The sequence below is a fragment of the Oncorhynchus keta genome, unplaced genomic scaffold (genome assembly GCF_023373465.1).
Source record: "Oncorhynchus keta strain PuntledgeMale-10-30-2019 unplaced genomic scaffold, Oket_V2 Un_contig_6487_pilon_pilon, whole genome shotgun sequence".
Lineage (NCBI taxonomy): Eukaryota > Metazoa > Chordata > Actinopteri > Salmoniformes > Salmonidae > Oncorhynchus > Oncorhynchus keta.
Window position 1 is genome coordinate 66,164 of NW_026288895.1, and position 6,000 is coordinate 72,163.

General features: G+C 47.9%; 1 pseudogene; it reads left to right on the top strand.

The window, feature by feature from the left end:
• Nucleotides 1-5,895, top strand: part of LOC127925906 (fibrinogen-like protein 1) — a 65,571-nt pseudogene extending 59,676 nt beyond the window's left edge.
• Nucleotides 5,896-6,000: the final 105 nt, after the last annotated feature.

Sequence of the window (6,000 nt, forward strand, 5' to 3'; positions counted from 1 at the left end):
GAAAGGGAGGAGCCTAGCACTATGGAACATAAGGAAAGGGAGGAGCCTAGCACTATGGAACATAAGGAAAGGGAGGAGACTAGCAGTATGGAACATAAGGAAAGGGAGGAGCCTAGCACTGGAACATACAGAAAGGGAGGAGCCTAGCACTATGGAACATACTGAAAGGGAGGAGCCTAGCACTATGGAACATAAGGAAAGGGAGGAGCCTAGCACTATGGAACATAAGGAAAGGGAGGAGACTAGCAGTATGGAACATAAGGAAAGGAGGAGCCTAAGCACTATGGAACATACAGAAAGGAGGAGCCCTAGCACTATGGAACATACAGAAAGGGAGGAGCCTAGCACTATGGAACATACTGAAAGGGAGGAGCCTAGCACTATGGAACATAAGGAAAGGGAGGAGCCTAGCACTATGGAACATAAGGAAAGGGAGGAGCCTAGCACTATGGAACATAAGGAAAGGGAGGAGCCTAGCACTATGGAACATACAGAAAGGGAGGAGACTAGCACTATGGAACATACAGAAAGGAGGAGCCTAGTACTATGGAACATAAGGAAAGGGAGGAGCCTACAGTATGGAACATAAGAAAGGGAGGAGCCTAGCACTATGGAACATACAGAAAGGGAGGAGCCTAGCACTATGGAACATACAGAAAGGAGGAGCCTAGCACCATGGAACATACAGAAAGGGAGGAGCCTAGCACTATGGAACATACTGAAAGGGAGGAGCCTAGCACTATGGAACATAAGGAAAGGGAGGAGCATAGCACTGGAACATACAGAAAGGGAGGAGCCTAGCACCATGGAACATACAGAAAGGGAGGAGCCTAGCACTATGGAACATACTGAAAGGGAGGAGCCTAGCACTATGGAACATAAGGAAAGGAGGAGCCTAGCACTATGGAACATAAGGAAAGGGAGGAGACTAGCAGTATGGAACATAAGGAAAGGGAGGAGCCTAAGCACTATGGAACATACAGAAAGGGAGGAGCCTAGCACTATGGAACATACAGAAAGGAGGAGCCTAGCACTATGGAACATACAGAAAGGGAGGAGCCCTAGCACCATGGAACATACAGAAAGGGAGGAGCCTAGCACTGTGGAACATAAGGGAGGAGACTAGCACTATGGAACATACAGAAAGGAGGAGACTAGCACTATGGAACATACAGAAAGGAGGAGCCTAGCACTATGGAACATAAGGAAAGGGAGGAGCCTAGCACTATGGAACATACAGAAAGGGAGGAGCCTAGCACTGGAACATACAGAAAGGGAAGAGCCTAGCACATGGAACATACAGAAAGGAGGAGCCTATCACTATAGAACATAAGGAAAGGGAGGAGCCTAGCACTATGGAACATACAGAAAGGAGGAGCCTAGCACTATGGAACATAAGGAAAGGGAGGAGCCTAGCACTATGGAACATACAGAAAGGGAGGAGCCTAGCACTATGGAACATAAGGAAAGGGAGGAAAGGGAGGAGCCTAGCACTATGGTACATACAGAAAGGAGGAGCCTAGCACTATGGAACATAAGGAAAGGAGGAAAGGAGGAGCCTAGCACTATGGAACATACAGAAAGGGAGGAGCCTAGCACTATGGAACATAAAGAAAGGGAGAGCCTAGCACTATGGAACATACAGAAACGGAGGAGCCTAGCACGATGGAACATACAGAAAGGGAGGAGCCTAGCACTATGGAACATGCAGAAAGGGAGGAGCCCTAGCACTATGGAACATACAGAAAGGGAGGAGCCTAGCACTATGGAACATACAGAAAGGGAGGAGCCTAGCACTATGGAACATAAGGAAAGGGAGGAGCCTAGCACTATGGAACATACAGAAAGGGAGGAGCCTAGCACCATGGAACATACAGAAAGGGAGGAGCCTAGCACTATGGAACATACAGAAAGGAGGAGCCTAGCACTATGGAACATACAGAAAGGAGGAGCCTAGCACTGTGGAACATAAGGGAGGAGACTAGCACAATGGAACATACAGAAAGGGAGGAGACTAGCACTATGGAACATACAGAAAAGGAGGAGCCTAGCACTATGGAACATAAGGAGAAAGGGAGGACCCTAGCACTATGGAACCTACGGAAAGGGAGGAGCCTAAGCACTATGGAACATAAGGAAAGGGAGGAGCCTAGCACTATATACAGAAAGGGAGGAGCCTAACACTATGGAACATAAGGAAAGGGAGGAGCCTAGCACTATGGAACATACTGAAAGGGAGGAGCCTAGCACTATGGAACACAGGAAAGGGAGGAGCCTAGCACTATGGAACATACAGAAAGGGAGGAGCCTAGCACTATGGAACATACTGAAAGGGAGAGCCTAGCACTATGGAACATAGGAAAGGGAGGAGCCTAGCACTATGGAACATACAGAAAGGGAGGGAGCCTAGCACTATGGAACATACAGAAAGGAGGAGCCTAGCACTATGGAACATAGGAAAGGAGGAGCCCTAGCACTATGGAACATACAGAAAGGGAGGAGCCTAGCACTATGGAACATAGGAAAGGGGAGGAGCCTAGCACGATGGAACATACTGAAAGGGAGGAGCCTAGCACTATGGAACATACTGAAAGGGAGAGCCTAGCACTATGGATCATACAGAAAGGGGAGGAGCCTAGCACTATGGAACATACAGAAAGGGAGGAGGCCTAGCACTATGGAACATACAGAAGGGAGGAGCCTAGCACTATGGAACATACAGAAGGGAGGAGCCTAGCACTATGGAACATACAGAAAGGGGAGGAGCCTAGCACTATGGAACATACAGAAAGGGAGGAGCCTAGCACTATGGAACATACAGAAAGGGAGGAGCCTAGCACTATGGAACATACAGAAAGGGAGGAGCCTAGCACCATGGAACATACAGAAAGGAGGAGCCTAGCACTATGGAACATACAGAAAGGAGGAGCCTAGCACTATGGAACATACAGAAAGGGAGGAGCCTAGCACTGTGGAACATAAGGGAGGAGACTAGCACTATGGAACATACAGAAAGGGAGGAGACTAGCACTATGGAACATAAGGAAGGGAGGAGCCTAGCACTATGGAACATAAGGAAAGGGAGGAGCCTAGCACTATGGAACATACAGAAAGGGAGGAGCCTAGCACTATGGAACATACAGAAAGGGAGGAGCCTAGCACCATGGAACATACAGAAAGGGAGGAGCCTAGCACTATGGAACATACAGAAAGGGAGGAGCCTAGCACTATGGAACATACAGAAAGGGAGGAGCCTAGCACTATGGAACATACAGAAAGGGAGGAGACTAGCACTATGGAACATACAGAGCACTATGGAACATACAGAAAGGGAGGAGCCTAGCACTATGGAACATACAGAAAGGGAGGAGCCTAGCACTATGGAACATACTGAAAGGGAGGAGCCTAGCACTATGGAACATAAGGAAAGGGAGGAGCCTAGCACTATGGAACATAAGGAAAGGGAGGAGCCTAGCACTATGGAACATACAGAAAGGAGGAGACTAGCACTATGGAACATACAGAAAGGGAGGAGCCTAGCACAGAACATACAGAAAGGAGGAGCCTAGCACTATGGATCATACTGAAAGGGAGGAGCCTAGCACTGGAACATAAGGAAAGGGAGGAGCCTAGCACTATGGAACATAAGGAAAGGGAGGAGACTAGCAGTATGGAACATAAGGAAAGGGAGGAGCCTAGCACTGGAACACAGAAGGGAGGAGCCTAGCACTATGGAACATACTGAAAGGAGGGAGCACTATGGAACATAAGGAAAGGGAGGAGCCTAGCACTATGGAACATAGCAGTATGGAACAAAGAAAGGAGGAGCCTAGCACTATGGAACATACAGAAAGGAGGAGCCTAGCACTATGGAACATACAGAAAGGGAGGAGCCTAGCACTATGGAACATACTGAAAGGGAGGAGCCTAGCACTATGGAACATAAGGAAAGGGAGGAGCCTAGCACTATGGAACATAAGGAAAGGGAGGAGACTAGCAGTATGGAACATAAGGAAAGGGGAGGAGCCTAAGCACTATGGAACATACAGAAAGGGAGGAGCCTAGCACTATGGAACATACAGAAAGGGAGGAGCCTAGCACTATGGAACATACAGAAAGGAGGAGCCTAGCACCATGGAACATACAGAAAGGGAGGAGCCTAGCACTATAGAACATACAGAAAGGGAGGAGCCTAGCACTATGGAACATAGGAAAGGGAGGAGCCTAGCACTATGGAACATACAGAAAGGGAGGAGCCTAGCACTGGAACATACAGAAAGGGAGGAGCCTAGCACCATGGAACATACAGAAAGGGAGGAGCCTATCACTATAGAACATACAGAAAGGAGGAGCCTAGCACTATGGAACATAGGAAAGGGAGGAGCCTAGCACTATGGAACATACAGAAAGGGAGGAGCCTAGCACTATGGAACATACAGAAAGGGAGGAGCCTAGCACTATGGAACATACAGAAAGGGAGGAGACTAGCACTATGGAACATAAGGAAAGGGAGGAGCCTAGCACTATGGAACATACAGAAAGGGAGGAGCCTAGCACTATGGAACATACAGAAAGGGAGGAGCCTAGCACTATGGAACATACAGAAAGGGAGGAGCCTAGCACTATGGAACATACAGAAAGGGAGGAGCCTAGCACTATGGAACATACAGAAAGGGAGGAGCCTAGCACTATGGAACATACAGAAAGGAGGAGCCTAGCACTATGGAACATACAGAAAGGAGGAGCCTAGCACTATGGAACATACAGAAAGGGAGGAGCCTAGCACTATGGAACATACAGAAAGGGAGGAGCCTAGCACTATGGAACATACAGAAAGGAGGAGCCTAGCACTATGGAACATACAGAAAGGGAGGAGACTAGCACTATGGAACATACAGAAAGGGAGGAGCCTAGCACTATGGAACATACAGAAAGGGAGGAGACTAGCACTATGGAACATACAGAAAGGGAGGAGCCTAGCACTATGGAACATACAGAAAGGGAGGAGACTAGCACTATGGAACATACATTGTGGTCCTTCTGTAGCTCAGTTGGTAGAGCATGGCACTTGTAACGCCAGGGTAGTGGGTTCAATCCCAGGACCACCCATACGTAGAATGTATGCACACATGACTGTAAGTCGCTTTGGATAAAGCGTCTGCTAAATGGCATATATTATTATTATTATATTATACAGAAAGGGAGGAGCCTAGCACTATGGAACATACTGAAAGGGAGGAGCCTAGCACTATAGAACATAAGGAAAGGGAGGAGCCTAGCACTATGGAACATACAGAAGGGAGGAGCATATGGCTCTGTGTCCATCTCTTTCTCTTGGCTGGGCTAGACAGAGTGCAACATTATACATGTCTATGTCCCCCTCTGTGTATCCAATCAGATCTCTCCTGGCAGCGCTGGGAAACCTAGTGCTCCAACTCTATACATGTTGTGTCCCTTTCCTCCTCCTATCCAGCTGTCATGTCTTCCTGTCTGTCACTCTCTCTTTATCCGTATTGCTTACTATCTCTTGGCTGCACTTGATAAGCTCTAACACTGTAATGTATTTCTCTCGCCCTGTACTCAGAACTCAGTACATGTGTTGTGTGTTCACCTGTTTCTCCAGGTGTCATGCAGCCAACCTGAATGGGAAGTTCCACCGCGGTGGAGTCTACAAGGGTCTCTATGACAATGGTGTGGTGTGGGGCACCTGGAGGCCTGTGGTACTCCTCCGACACACCACCATCAAAATACGGCCCCTGCTCTCCCTGGACAGCCTGGCAGGCAGCGGAGCAGGGCCAGATGGGTAGAGGGTCCAGGAAATACTGAGGCTTCAGCCAGCGCTAGGCCTCAAGACATGGAGCCAGTCAACCACCGAATCACCTGCAGTAGAAAGTATTAGAGGCTTTAAAAAACATTATTTTAAAAATATATTTTCATTTATTTGTTATTTTCCAATCTTTTGTCAAATTCTTTGTAAATATATAAAATGTTAATGAGGCT